Consider the following 16,508-nt stretch of genomic DNA (forward strand, 5'->3'; position numbering starts at 1 on the left):
TCAGAGTTGAGTTTCTTATCTACTTAGAATTTCCCTTGTGCTTATTAGGTATTATGGAGATTTTAATTTTTTTAATATTTCAATTTAAAATATAAACAGCAAAAAAGCAATTAATGTCAAAGTAACTATAAAATGAAATTTCAATGTTGATTTCAGGTAACCTAGGTAAGGTATGTTAATATACCTTACAATCCTTAGAAAATATATGGTTACTAGAGACAGAACATCTCTGTGAGGCTACAGGTTAGGCATAGTGAGACATACCGGTAGTCTCAGGACTTGGGAGGTGGAGGCAGGAGAATCGAAGTTTCAAGGTTACTCTCAGTTCATAGTGAGTTTGAGCCCTGCTTGGGTAATAGAAGAGCCTAGATAAATAAACAAATAAGGCAAAAATAAGACAAACACATAAAAAGGTATATTACTATGTTTAAATTTAATTCTTTAAAAATCAAAAAGAAATCAACTTAAAAACTTTAAGTTTTGCCTTAGAAAATCAAAGCTATAACAATGTCGGTATCAAAAATGTATGGAAAGCATTCAGTGAGCAATGTGTACAAAATGGCTGAGGAATACAGCCACAAAGTCAGTCTCCTCTTTAGCTGCTCTAAGGCATTACAGAACTATTGCCTACACTGAGTTTGTTGATAGTACCCTGGCATGTGGATAAGTACACAGTAAATTGATGAACCAGCTTACGGATTTGGGAAGAAAGGAGGCACAAGAAGAAAGGAGGGAAGAGAAATAACATAAATATATTACTCATGTATTGAGTCACGAAAAAATTAAAAGTACTTTTCTTTGGAATATCCTATGTATGCATTGGGATCTTTAGATAGAAATGTATTGATGATAAAAAAAAAAAAAAAGTAAGATCTGACTTCTCAAACATTCAACTCAGAAAAAAAAAAAATCACAAAATATTAAGTAAGGGCAGCTGGTGTTGTTTTTGGTGAGGACTCCTCAATGTTAGTATCACCCTAACTGTCTCAGTCCCTGTTACTACAATCTTCAAATGTTCCTCAGTCTGGCCCTTGCTGGAGGAAGTGCGTCACATCACCAGGGGCAGGCTTTATGAGTTTATAACCTCATGCCACTTTTAGTTCATTCTCTCTGTCTAACGCTTGTTTAAAAAAAAAAAAAAAGATCTCTGGAGGGCAGTATAGTGGCACACACCTTTAATCGCAGCACTGGGAAGACAGAGCAGAAAGATCTCTGACGATGAGTTCAAGGCCAGCCTGGTCTACATAGTAAGTTCCAGGACAGCCAGAGCTACGTAGTGAGATCGTGCCTCAAAAACAAACAAATGAACAAACAAAAAGGGTGTTATCTCCCAGCTTCCTGTTGCAGCTGCCGCGGGGGCTGCTAGCTGCCTTGCTTTCCTTGCCGTTGTAGATCTAATCGTCTAGAACTATAAGCCAGAATCTTCTATTTAAAAAAAAAAAAAGTTTATGTTAGTGAATATAGATACACGTTTTTTGTTTTAGAGGTAATCTTACCTTTACTTGATTTCTAGCGGAACTGCCTTAGAAGTTCACGATAATAAAGCTACTTTGTCATTCCATGATATTAATAAAACTATATACTGCAGTTCTGATTGTTTTTCTGGTCTCCTTCAGTCTTAAAATTATCTTGGTCTATACGATAAACTGTGTAGTCATCCTAGTTAGGGCTGTGTCTTAAGATCAAATGGCTTTTGTCTTGGATAAACAAGTCTAAGACTCGGGGATAAACTTTCTAACATCCTTGGCTGGAGCCTGGGAACCTATGTCCTCAGCCCCAATGTCTGCACTTCAGAAAGCAAAGCAAAGAAAATAAAGCTCCAACAAAAGCTTGTCACAGTGTGTGGCTCTAGAGCAGCTGTTCTCAATCTGTGGGTCCTTTTTGGGGTTGAACAAGCCTTTCACAGGGGCGACATATCAAATATCCTGCATGTCAGATGTTTACATTGCAATCCATAATGGTAGCCAAATTTCAGTTATAAAACAGCAATGAAAATAACTTTATGGTTAGGGAGTCACAACAACATGAGGGACTGTATTAAATGGTGGCATCATTGGGAAGGTTGAGAACCACTGGTCTAGGATGAAGAATGGTTGAGAAATGCCAATGACAGCTTCCAATGCTCCATGCCCATCCTGTCCTAAGCATTAACCACACACCCTGAGCAGCCTGCCAGCTGTAGAGAGGAGGTGTGGGATGGGTGCTGCCTCCGTGGAAGTGGGTCGGGGTAAAGTAAAGCAAATGAGGCCATGGTCACAGTGAAAAACAGGCAAGAATCCAGCAGAAGCCTTTCTTTAAAACCCTTGGCAGGCTGGAGAGATGACTCAGTGGTTAAGAGAACTGTCTGCTCTTCCAGAGGAGGTCCTGAGTTCAATTCCCAGCAATCACATGGTGGCTCATAACCATCTATAATGAGATCTGACACCCTCTTCTGGCATGCAGGTATATATGCAGATAGGGCACTCATACACTAAATAAATAAATAAACATTTTTTAAAATAATAAAATAAAATAAAACGCATGGCAAAGGTGTTCTTTAGGCTCACAAAAAAAAAGAAAGAAGAAAAAGAAAAAATATGATAATAAGGGGAACTCACTGCAGATTCTTTACACATTGTAAAGCTGCATTTCAAAGGAGTTATGCGGAATAAGGGAAATTCAGTCTTTCTCGAAAGCCATCTATTTTCACACACCTTACCACACAGATGCCCATGTTCACTCAGCTACAGAAAATCAGAATGGCCTTTTGCTGGCATTGTGTGTCCTGTTCCAACCTCAGATGTCAGCGTTCAAATGTCTTAGCACATGCCATTCGTGTGGTTGTCTCTCAGAAGCAGAGACTTGGGGAAAGATGAGTTAGACATCCTATCATGGCAAAAACAAAACAAAACAAAAACCGCTTTGGTTAAAGCTCAGGTAAGTTAGAAAAATCACATATAATTTAAAGACTTAAAAAAGAAAGTCCATTCTTCATATGTCACTTCAAAATAACTTTTGAAGTTATTCCAGGCTCTTGAGACACAAACCAATACATCTCCGCCATTTATGATCCTCTAATTCGGTGGTTCTCAACTTTCCTAACGCTGAGAGCCTTTAATACAGTTCCTCATGTTGTGGTGACCCCAACCAGAAAAGTATTTTTATTGCTACTTCATAACTGTAATTTTGCTTCTGTCATCAACCATACTACAAATATCTGTGTTCTCCAATTGTCTTAGGCGCACCCATGGGACAGAGTCGGTTAACTCCCAAAGAGGTTGCAACCCGCAGATTGAGAACCACTGCAAGCCTAATTCTTAGGTACATTTTTTCCTTTTGTCATCTGGCTTCCTTGAAGTTTCTTTCTTTCCACGGCTATTAGTCTACATTTGCCCTTATTTCAATGTCAACTCCAATCTGTCTTCTGCTATGAAGTATTCTTACACCTCTCAATTCAACTGTGGCTTTCTTTTCTTCCTCCTTTCCTTCCTTTTCCCTCCCTTCCTCTCCTCCTCCTCCTTCTTCCTTTTTTCTCTCCTTCCTTGTGATAGTGGAAATTGAACTCAGGTCTTTGTACATCCTGCCTAAGTACTCTATCACAGAACCAAATCCTCAGCATCACTGACTTTTTTATTGATTAAGTTATTTATTTACTTTACATCCCAGTAGTGGCTTCTCCTCCCTCCTCTCCTCCCAATGCCTGCCTCTCACCTCCCCCACTTCCTCTACCTCATCCATGGCTGTTTGTCTCTGCATTGGTTTCCATCAGTTGCTGGGTGAAGCATCTCTGATGATTATGCTAGGCTTCTGTCCTCCAGTATATCAGAGTACCATTAATATTGTCAGGGGTAGGCTCCCTCTCATAGCATGGGTCTCAAGCTGGGCCAGCCTTTGGTTGCTTCTTACCTCCAATTCTGCTCCACCTTTAATCCTGGGCACATCTTGTAGGCAGGACAAAATGTGAGTCTAAGGTTTTGTGGCTGGGTTGGTATCCCAATGCCTCCATTGGAAGTCTTTCCTGGTTATAGGAGTTGGCCAGTTCAGCTTCCATATCTCCCATTGCTAAGAGTCTTAGCTAGAGTCACCCTCATAGATTCCTGGCAGTTCTGATTGTCCTAAGTTTCTCACTCAACCCAGTCATCTCTTCTAAAACTTTCTCCCTCCATTTTCCCCCTACCTCATCCCTCCTGTTCCCATCCCCACCCTACCCCGCCTCAGCCCCACCCCCCTTGATCCCTCTTTGTTATGTAGCTTCTTTGGGCTTTTTTTGTGGTTTGTAGCATGGATATCCTGTACTTGATGACTAGTATCCACTTACAAGTGAGTACACAGCATGTTTGTCTTTCTGAGTCTGGGTTACCTTACTCAGGATGATCGTTTCTAGTTCCATCCATTTGCCTGCAAGTTTCATGATGTCATTGTTTAAAATGCCTGAGTAATACTCTATTGTGTAAATGTACCACATTTCCTGTATCCATTCTTCAGTTGAAGGACATCTAAGTTGTTTCCAGATTCTAGCTATTATGAATAAAACTGCTATGAACATAGTTGAGCAAATATCCTTGTAGTATGGTGGAGCATCTTTGGGTATATGCCCAGGAGTGGTACAGCTAAGTCTTGGAGGTAGAGCTATTCCCAATTTTCTGAGAAACCACCAAATTGATTACCAAAGTAGTTGTACAAGTTTGCACTTCCACCAGCATAGAGGAGTGTTCCTTTTCCTTCATAGCCTTTCTAGCAGGAGCTGCTGCCACTTTGTTTTTTTATCTTAGCCATTCTTATGGGTGTAAGATGGAATCTTAGAGTCATTTTGATTTGCATTTCTCTGATAACTGAGGATGTTGAACATTTCTTTAATTGTTTCTTGTCCATTAAAGGCCATTCCTCTGCTGAGAATCTCCGTACTCCATTTTTTACTGAGTTGTTTGGTTTGTTGAGGTCTAGTTGTGGGAGTTCTTTATATATTTGGATGTCAGTCCTCTGTCAGATGTGGAGTTGGTGAAAATATTTTCCGATTCTGTAGGCTTCCATTTTATCCTTTTGATATCCATACAGAAGATTTCAGTTTCATGAGGTCCCATTTTTAATTACTTATTTTAGTGCCTAAACTCTTGGTGTTCTGTTCAGCAAGTTGTCCTGTGACAATAAGTTTGAGGCTAGTTCCTACTTGTTCTTCATCATGTTCAGTGTGTCTGGTTTTATGTTGAGGACTTTTATCACTTGGACTTGAGTTTTGTCCAGGCTAATAGATCTGGATCTATCTGCATTCTTCTACATGCAGACATCCAGTCAGACCAGAGCCATTTATTGAGATGCTTTCTTTTTTTCCCTTGTATGGTTTTGGCTTCTTTGTCCATAGGTCTCTGGATTTACTTCTGGTTCTTCAATTCGATTCCACTGGTTAATCTGCCTGTTTTTGTGCCAGTACCGTGTTTTTATTACTATTGCTTGTTTTAATACAGCTTAAGATGAGGACTGGGGTGGTAGGGGTGGTGATACCTCCAGAAGTTCTTTTATTGTACAGAATTGTTTTAGATATCATAATTTTTGTGTGTTTGTTTTTCCATATGAAGTTAAATATTTTTTTTCAAGATCTGTAAAGAATTCTGTTGCCATTGTGATGGGAATTATGTTGAATCTGTAGATTGCTTTTGGTAGGATAGCCATTTTTACTATGTTAATCCTATTGCTCCACAAGCATGGGAGATTTTTTCCATTTTCTGATATCCTCTTCAATCTCTTTCTTCAAAGATTTGAAGTTCTTGTCATACAGGTCTTTCACGTTCTTGATTGGAGTTACACCAAGTTATTTTGTATTGCTTGTGGCTATTGTGAAGGGTGTTGTTTCCCTAATTTCTTTTTCATCTCCTTCATCATTTGTACATGGAGGGCTAATGATTTTTTTAAGTTAATTTTGTATCCATCAATTTTGCTGAAGATGTTTATCAGTTGTGGGAGTTCCGTGGTAGGATCTCTGGGAGCACTTATGTACACTATCATATCATCTGCTCACAGCCATACTTTGACTTCTTGCTTTCCAGTTTGTATCCTCTTCATCTCCTTTAGTTGTCTTATTGCTCTAGCTGGAACTGCAAGTACTATATTGAAGAGATATGGAGAGAGTGGCAGCTGGAAAAGTAATGTTTATTTGCCTAATGGAATTGGCACCTTGGAGCCTTATTTCTGACTAAGCTCACTCTTTCTAGCTCTTTCTGAATTCTGGCTGGCTGGTTCAACTCAGCTGGTCTGGCTCAAATTCCTTTCCAAGCTGACTGATTCAATCTGACTTCTCTGGGCTTTTTAAAAATTGCTCTCCTTCTGAACTTCACAAACTGAACTACACGAAATTGTACAGACTCAAGTGAACCGCATCAAACTGTACTGTATTATACGATACTATTCTGTACTGTTCCATACTGAACTCAACTCTATTGTGCTGTCTTCTCTACTACACTCTACTGTATTGTAGCTGCTCTTTCCTGTCTATTCTTCTCAAAGTTGGGTGTGTCCTATCTCTGAGTCATTCTATCAAATCTTTCTCTGAGTAGTCATTTGTCTGCTCCTCAATTAGATGTCACTTTCAAACATGGGTTCTTCTTTCTACAAACTAACTTTACCTTCATTGTTTGGGACTAAAGGCGTGTACCAAGGGTGCGTTTATATTCCAGCCAGAAAAATGAAAGGTGTGTCGTGTGTCTGCATTCCAGCCAAACCACACAGACCTAGAAGGTCCTTGGACATCATCAGAGCAGCCATAATGCCGGATTAAAATTCCTCTACAGACAGCCTTGCTTTGTCTCTGATTTTGATGTAATTGCTTTATTTTCTCTCGATTTAATATGATGTTAACTACTGACTTGCTATATATTGCCTTTATTGTGTTTAGGTGTGTGCCTTGTATCCCCAATCTCTCCAAGACTTTTATCATGAAAAGATGTTGGATTTTGTCAAATACTTTTCAGCGTATAATGAAATAAGACTGTATTTTTTCTTTCAGTTTGCTTATATGGTGGGTTACATTGATGGATTTTCATATATATTGAACCATCCATGCATCTCTGGGATAAAGCCTACTTGATAATGGTAGATGATAATTTTTATGTGTTCTTGGATTCAGTTTGCAAGCATATTAGTAAGCACTTTTGCATTAATGTTCATAAGAAAAATTGGTCTGAAATTCTATTTCTTATTGAGTTTTTGTGTGTTTTGTTGCCAAACTAACTGTGGCCTCATAAAATAAAATTGGCAGTGTTCTTTCTGTTTCTATTTTGTGGAGTAATTTGAGTGTTGGTATTATCTCTTCTTTGCAGGTCTCATAGAATTCTAAACTAAAACTACCTTGCCCTGGTCTTGTTTTCTTTGGGAGACTTTTAATGACTGCTTCTATTTATATTATTTACCTGATCTTGATTTAGCTTTAGTAAGTGGTATCAATCAAAAAAATTTATCCATTTTATCCTGTGGAGTATGGGTTTTTAAAATAAGACTTAATGATTCTTTGGATTTCCTTGGTGTCTGCTGTTATGTCCCCTTTTTCATTTCTGATTTTGTTAGTTTGGATATTATCTCTGCCTTTTAGTTGATTTGGCTAGGGGTTTGTCTGTCTTGTTAACTTTTCTCAAATAACAATTAGGGTCCATAGGAAGCTGCACAAACCACTCAGACACCAATCTCAGTAGATATGGATGGTTTATTGAACATATACCTCAAGACTAATCATGATTAGGGATACAGAGTCTTGGGAGCCAAATTGTGACAACCAATATTCTTCAGAGACAGCTTATAAAGGCAAAAACTACAATTAACTCATATGAGGAAGAGGACAGTAGAACAGGATAGTCACTTTTGAATCAAGTTATTTTTGCTAACTAGACAAAGAAGTTCTAGCTGACCTTTAATTTGATTGATCCCAAGTGGTTAGAGCCAACTGTGCTTCTGGTTGGGGAATTTCTAGGAGTAGCAATGCCATAGAGTATGCTGAACATAAACATAGTTTTTGATCAACCTGACTTTGCACAGAGAGCTTTTCTCTATATCAGCAACAAGCTGAGATGGTGTGGCAGGTAGACCTGAAATAAAAATAGCTATTGTTATGCTGCTCAAGAGGAAAAGACCTCAACAAGAACCAATTCTTTGTTTCATTCATTCTTTGTATTGTTCTCTTTCTTTCTGCTTTATTGATTTCAGTCCTGAGTTTGATTGTTTCCTTCCTTCTACTCCTCTTGGGTGTTTTTGATTCTTTTTGTCCTAGAGCTTTCAGGTGCACTATTAAGTTGCTAGTGTGTGATCTCACTGATTTCTTTATAAAGGCACTTAGTGCTATGAGCTTTTCTCTTAATACTGCTTTCATTGTGTCCCATAAGTTTGGGTATGTTGAGCATTCATTTTCATTGAATTCTACAAAGTCTATAGTTTATTTATTTCTTCCTTGATCTAGTGCTCATTGGATAGAATGTTGTTCAGTTTCCATGAGTTTGTAGGCTTTCTGTTGTTTCTGTTGTTGTTGAAGTCCAGCTTTAGCCCATGGTGGTCTGATAAGATACAGGAGGTTATTTCAATATTCTTCTATCTTTTGAAACTTGCTTTGTGACCAAGTATATCATCAATTTTGGAGAACATTCTGTGAAGTGCTGAGAAGAAAGTATATTCTTTTGTGTTTAGGTGAAATGCTATGTAGATATCTATTAGGTCCATTTGAGTCATAACATCTGTTAGTTCCATTATTTCTCTATTTAGAATCTTTTTGGATGACCTTGTTCATTGGTGACAGTGGGATGTTGAAGTCACCCACTATTAATGTATGGGGTTTAATGTGTGAAGTAAGCTTTAATAATGTTTCTTTTATGATGTGGGTGCCCTTGCATTTGGGGCAAAGATATTTAATATTAAGATGTCATCTTGATGGATTTTTCTTTTGATTGGTATTAAGTCTCCTCCATTTCTTTTTATTAATTTTGATTAATCTATATTTTATTAGAAATTAGAATGGCTATTCCAGCTTGCTTCTTTGGTCTATTTTCTCGGAAAATCTTTTTCTTGCCCTTTTCTCTGAGGTAATACCATCCTTTGATGTTGAATGCAGTAGAATAGTGGATACTGTTTTCACATCCATTCTGATAGCCTGTGTCTTTTTATTGGGGAATTGAGTCCATTGATGTTGAAAGATTATTAAAGACCAATGATTGCTAGTTCTTGTTATTCCAGATACTTTGATGTTATAGTTGGTGGTGGTGGTGGTGGTGGTGGTGGTGGTGGTGGTGGTGGTGTGGTGGTGGTAGTGTGTGTGTGTGTGTGTGTGTGTGTGTGTGTGTGTGTGTGTGTGTGTTATTTTGGTTTTGCTGGTATGAAATTATTTATTTCCTGTGTATCTTGGCTGTAGTTAATGCCTTGGGTTGGTATTTCTCTTCTAGTATCTTCTGTAGGATTTGTGGATAGGTATTGTCTAAATTTGGTTTTATCATGGAATATCTTGTTTTCTCCATCTATGGTGGTTAAAAGTTTTGCTGAGTATCATAGTCTGGGCAGACATCTGTGGTCTCTTAGAGTTTACAAGACATCTTTGCAAGGCCTTCTGGCTTTTACAGTCTCTGTTCAGTAGTCAGATATAATTCTAACAGGTCTACCTTTATTTGTTACTTGGTCTTTTTTTTCTTGCAGCTTTTAATATTCTTTCTTTGTTCTCTACATTTAATGTTTTATTATTATGTAGTATGGGGATTTTCTTTTTGTTGTTGTTTCAATCTATTTGGTGTTCTGCATGCTTCTTGTATGTTAATACACATTTCATTCTTTAAGTTATGAAATTTTCTTCTATGATTTTGTTGAAAATATTTTCTGGGCCTTTGAGCTGGGAATCTTCTCCTTCTTCTATTCCTATTATTCTTGGGTTTCTTCTCTTCACAGTGTCCCAGACTTCCTGTATATTTTGTATCAGAAACTTTTTAGGTTTAATAATTTCTTTGACCAATTTATAAATTTCTTCTATTGTATCTTCTAGACCCAAGATTATCTCTTCCATCTCTTGTATTCTGTTGGTGATGCTGGTGTCTATAGTTTTTGTTTTCTTCCCTAAGTTTTCCATCTTCAGAGTTCCCTTTTTTTGTGTTTTCTTTACTGCTTCTGTTTTTATTTTTAGTCGAACCGTTTTATTCATTTTCTTTGCCTGTTTGATTGTATTTCCTGTATTTCTTTAAGAAATTTATTCATTTCCTCTTTAAAGGTCTCTATAATCTACATAAGATTGGATTCAAGCTCATTTTCTTGTGCTTGAGCAGTGCTAGAATATCTAGGGTTTGTTGTGGTAGGGTAGTTGGGCTCTGGTGGTGCCATATTGCCTTGGCTCTTGGTGATTGTGTTCTTACACTGGCCTTTAGACATCTGGTGGTCCTTTGTGCTGTCAAGGCTCAGGTAATGCAGGCAGAGAGCCATGGGCCAGAAAATGGAATACAAGGGACAAGGTACAGATCACTGGTACTAGACATACCCCAGGGGGACCTGGCAGGCAGGGGAATGTCTGGCTTTTTGTGTAGACTCTATTGATCAAGTCCATATGCTTGTGTGTCAGGTACTTTACTGTTCCATCTCCACAGCCTTAAGATCAGACTTCTTCTGGTGAAGACACCAGATCAGTGATTGTAAGAGAAATCCCCGGAAAGGATGCAGTGCTGGGAAGGCAATGGACTAGTATAGTAAGCCTCTCTAGAATTCTGGGAATCCAAAAAGCAATGGTGTCACGTAATTCTAAAATTGCTGGAGTCGGGCAATTTGTTTTCAGCCATTTCCAATAGGTTTAGGTTTATTAGAGTGCAACAACAAAATGTTTTACATAAATTTGGAAGATAAGTCTACCAACTGTGTCAGGTAGTTCTGGACTGCCTGTTGGTTTAGAGTGCAGGCCCTGAACTTACTTATATGAACCAAGAAGTAGGTAGATATGAGTAGGAAACTATTGTTTTGATCACAGCACTGGTTTCTATAACACAGCATTTGGAGAAGAGGTTCGCAGTGATTTTTGATGACTACAAAAAACACTTAGAAAATCACAGTACTAAGGATGATGGATTTTTTATTTCTGTGAAGAAATTAAAGAAAATCATTTTGAACATGACATAATTAAAAATATTTGGGTGACTCACTTCTTCACATGTTGATGTTTTATTATTATGAAAGGGGTAGTTTATAACAAAAAGTAATTTGCTTCAAGTTGATTTGAAAGTACAGGGACATGATCAGCCATTTTATTTACTAATACAGAACCTACATGAACCTTATTAAATCTGAGACATTTGAGTGAGAAAAGGTTGGTTCTACACAGAGAAATCCTGTCTCAAAAAAAAACAAAGAACAAAGATTTTATGAGTAGAGCATTCCTGCCATGTTTAAGAAGACATTATCTCTCAGCTGGTGTCCTGGTTCTCTGGCTCTTAAGATCATTCTGTTCCCCTTCCCCTGATGTTCTTTGAGCCTTAGGTATAGAGGTTGTGTTCTGGATGTTCCTACTGAGTGTAGACACCCAATGATCACTGATTCTCTTCATTTTGCCTAGTTGTAGCTTTCTGTAATAGCCTCCACCTACTGCAAAAAGAAGCATATTTTATGAGGGGTGAGCACTCCACTTATCAGTGAGTATAATAAAAGATATTTAAAACACAGCTATATTGATTTAGGAAATATATAGCTATATTGATTTAGGAAAATGGCAGTTGTTGCTTGTCCTCTAAGATCTATGATCTCCACATGGGTAGTTGGTGAAGTTTATAGTACCAGTCCTTCCTGTCTTGCACACATTAGCACTCTAATTAGAACTTAAGCCCAATTAGGCAGTTATTGGTTGCCTCCAGGATATTAGTGCCTGATTGACGACTGGGGATATCTTGCTTTTACCTGGTCGTTGTATGGTTCACAGGATTCAGATGATCACTTCTCTAATTACTTTTTTTCCTTGGCAGCCTTCTTTGTTCCTTCTAATAGTAGAGAGGCAGTTCTTAAGGAGAAGGCTTTAAGGTTGGTGCCAGATTGGTTCCTCCAGTGTCTGACGTATATACTGTCTTCAGCAAAGGACACAGTTCCTACAAAGGCAGAGAGAGGAGGTTAAAAAAAAAAGAGAGAGAGAGAAGAGATAAATAATAAGAATGATTGAAAAAGCCAAACAGAAGCACATTGTTATATAAATTTACCTTACTTCATTTAAAAATATATCTATGCCTACATAGAATGATAGTATTCCTCGCAGGAGCTATGAACTATTTAGCAAAAATGTTAACACCAGGTAAAGGACACTTTTGTTTGAATTTCTGGTCAAGAAGTGTTGAAGAGATTCCCAAAACAATATATGCTATTATCACTGGCCTTGGTTTCCTCCCAGAAATTAAAAGTTAGACCATCTCTTTAAAACAATGACAGCAGATGTTACCCCAGGTAGAGAGATACTCATGGGAGGGTCTTTGATATAAGATTTGTATTAAATCATTGAGAATTTCATATATCAATTAATCATATTCTCCTCTACTCTTCCTGCTAATTCTTCTCAGATTCACCTCCATTCCCTCCCACTTTTGCCCCCCCCCATATACATACACAAATTGAATCCAATTTGTGCGGCCCATGTCCTCATGGGGCCATCCTCTGTAGCACACTTGACCTACCAGGGGCTAGACTCTTAAAGAAAAATGATTCTCTCTTCTCTAGAAGCCTTAGCTATGAGTTGTGGCAGATATTATATATATATATATTTCAAATTATGTGAAACCACAACAATTTTTTATACTTTAATTAGCCCCTCTACTTCCATTGTCTTATCTTTCCTTTGTGATTTTGATTTCCCATGAAATATAAACTGAAACTAGTCTTACAGACACTATAGTCTTACAAACTCCTTAGGACTGTCTGGTTTGTTTTCCTTTTTAATTTCAAAGCCCTGGCATCCTTTTGTAGGGTAGTATGCTGTAAATTTTTAACCCTGGTTCGCTGAGTAGTTTCACTATGAATACTGGGAGATATCTTGTTTATGTTAACAAGTAAGGTAATAAAGATATATACTTAATATCATTTATCAATGGTAGCAACAAGCTCTTTGACGAATTGTGTGATTGTTTCTTAAATACTCAAAGAATGTATTCCCAGGCACGTGCTGGTTGCCATGTAATGGCACCCTCTGCATGACTATAACTTTCTCTATCATGCTTCAAGTTCACATAGTCAGAAAATAATCAATATGCTTTCGTTATAACATGTGACAAATTCTATGGTATACATGTCCCTACCAAGGATGACTTCAAAGTAGCTATGCTATGACATTGAATGTAGATCTGGTTCTTCCCAACTCCCAGTGTGCAGCAGACACACGATCCCCACAGACATGACAGAATGAAATAAGCCCCCAAATCTGCACAATAGTAACAGAAGTATAATTAGGAACCAGTGAGTTACTAGTGATTTTAGGGTTTTTTTTAGTGTCATATATTTATTTGAAAGTATGTTACATAATTTAATTAAAATTATGTTTGACTCCTAAAAGCTTAACCATCATCTATTATAACCTGGCAGTAGTCAGTTCCAGAATTTACTGCTCCTGTAGGAAGAGAAGGCTGTGTTTGGTAGAGCATCCCAAAATATTTCTGTACAGTGAAGCATGTTAGGGGTTAATTTCAGCAAAAGAACATGAACATTTGGCTAATAAAAAGGCATGTGCTGACTCTATCCTAAATCTTGTGGACTATAACTAAAATCTCTACAACAAGCAGTAGGGGAAGAGAGGACATTAATGTCCTTTTCAGTTCAAATGCATGTTTTAATAATTCAGGCCTTTGTGCTCTGAGTTCTATCTTTGTACCTTGGGCAAATACAAAAAGGAATACTGATTTTCTCATATGATGACTGTGAAGATATGTAATAACATTGGTTCAAAAAATAACTCAAAGCTATCAGCAGGTGACATAATAAATTTTATTTTACCACATTGTACTGGTTGACATTTCACTCACTTGACCCAAGCTAGGCCTAGCTGGGTAGAGGCACTTTAATTGAGAATCTGCCCTTCTTCAGATGGGCCTATAGGCATTTTCTTGACTAATGATTGATGTGGGAGCCCACTGTGGGTTGTGCCACTCTTGGGCAAGTAGTCCTGGGTTTTACAGAAAAGCAAGATGAGCGATCCCTGGAGACATGCTCTCTGCCTCTAGGTTCCTGCGAAGCTTGAATTCATGCTTTGGCTTCTGGTAATGACGGAGTGGAATTAGAGTGTATAAGCCAAACAAAACCTGCCCTCTACAAGTTGCTTTTAATCATAGCAACTACAAGTGAACTAAAATATGTACAATAAAGTTCTACTCTACAACAAGAAATGGAATTTTAAACACACATTTTATTGATAAATATTTAAAATGTTAAGCCAAAGAACCCAGACTACATACTATATGGATTACTTCTACACAATTCTTGAAAATTAAAACTAATGTAGGATACCAGGAAGCTGATTTTAGTTGCCTAGAGAGTCATGAAAGAGAGGGGACAGTTACAAAGGAACAAAGCCATCCAGCAGCAATGAGAATGTTTGTTATTTTGATGGAGTGGATGGCTCCATGTTTCACATGTGTCAAAATCCATTTGGTATTATGTACAGTATATTATATGTCATACATATACATGTGTATAGGTTATAATATATGTGCACATGCATATATATGCACACACACACATACACAGTGAATATTCATTCAAGAAGATACTAAAAGCTGTAATTCAGCTTCATTAGCAGAGCTGCCCATGGTGAAGCAGTTAAGTCTGCTCATCTCAGGTCCATGATATCAATTCACATGATGATCACCAACTAGCATGTTTCAAATAAACAGAGCATGTTTATGTGTGCATTGTTCTAAATGCATTGGCACACACTGTGAACTCCCCCATTTGCGTGACATTACCTGTATTTTACAGATACTCTGAAGTTGTACACCTGCTATTTGCCAAGACGATATGCTTAGTTTCTGGGAAAAAAATATATATCCAAAGTTATTTATTTACATAGTGATTTATGTTGAGAAGTATAAAAGCGAAAAATGAAAAGATATTTTCTGGTTCATTCTTGTGCAGCAAGCACTTTACAGAGCTCTGCTGACTCTGTTTTTTAAACCTAATCAATCTGTTGTTTAACAAACCTTCTAGGTGATCTTCTTAAGTAAAGATGTTTAAGAACCACTGACTCTTAAGAAATGTAGTGGTTTGGATGAGAATGCCCTCCGTAAGTACGTACATTTGAATGTTTGGTCCCTAGTTGGTGAAACTCTTTGGGAAGGATTGAGGCATTGAAGGGTGTGACCTTATTGGAGGAGGGGTGTTACTAGATGTGAGCTTTGAGGTTTCAAGAGCTCACACCATTTCCAGACACGTTCTCTCCCCTCCCCGCTGTCCTTTCCCTCCTTCTTTCCCCTCTTCTCTCGCTGCCTCATGATTGTGGATCAGATGTAAGCTCTCACTACTGCTCCAGTGCCATGCCTGCCTGCGTGCTACCATACTCCCTGACATGATGGCCGTAGACTCTAACGCTATGGAACTATAAGCCATCAAAAAATCCTTTTCCTATAAGCTGCCTTGGTCATGGTGTTTTGTCACAGAAACAGAAAGTTAACTAAGATAAGGACTGAATTGTGTTCCCATGAAGTTCATGTGTTCAAACCTTAACTTCTATTGTCATTATTTTTAGAGACAAAGCCACTAATGAGAGTAGTAGTTTAGGGTTAAGTGGGGTCATAAGGATGGAGCTCTAATCAGTAGAACTAGCATCCTTAAGGAAGAAAGGAACACTAGAGATAGTTCCTTTTCCATGCACAAAAAGCAAAGGTCATGTGAGGACACACTGAGAAGGTAGCACCTTCTAGCAGGGTATAAAACTAGATAAACACAGTTACCCAAATATAGTGGAGCCCATATGATGCCATCCCAAGCATGTAAGTGCTGGACCCATAGCTGTGCAGTTTGATGTTTGTCCTGATAGGTTTTGATTTTGCTTTGGTCTAACTTTACCTAGAGTTCCTCTCATCCCTACCCTATGAGTTAAGAATGTCTGTTCTGTACCTCTCATAGTATATTTGGAACATATAACTTGAAAAAGAAATTCAGGGGCTCACAATTAAGAGTTTACCCTGAGTCTCAGAAGAGACTTTGGGCTTTTGATCTGTTACATTTTGTTAAGATTGGGGAGAGTGATAAAATTTTGGGAACTCTTATAGATGAACTAAATGCCTTTTGTGTTATAAGATGGCCATGAACCATTGGGTTTCACAGTGGAATGGCTGTTAAAAAGAGATATGCTCAGAAGATCAATTCAGTCAACATTCAAGCATGAAGAAGGGATGGCTTCTTGAGCTCCGGTTTCTAGATGAAGAGCTATCAATTGTAGGCTTCTTGGGAAGGGAGACTCAGTTTCCTTTAAGGGCATGGCCCTGGCAGGTTGATCATACTCTGCTGGATGGCTCTATATGCAGGTATATATAGGCCATAGAAAGTAGATTCAGTGGCTTAATAAAAAAAGC

General features: G+C 38.0%; 1 pseudogene; it reads left to right on the top strand.

Moving 5' to 3' along the window:
• The first annotated feature begins 507 nt into the window (after positions 1 to 507).
• LOC127198996 (nuclear autoantigenic sperm protein-like) overlaps positions 508 to 16,508 on the top strand; it is a 35,661-nt pseudogene continuing 19,660 nt past the window's right edge.

Source organism: Acomys russatus, chromosome 15 (assembly GCF_903995435.1).
Source record: "Acomys russatus chromosome 15, mAcoRus1.1, whole genome shotgun sequence".
NCBI classification, from domain to species: domain Eukaryota; kingdom Metazoa; phylum Chordata; class Mammalia; order Rodentia; family Muridae; genus Acomys; species Acomys russatus.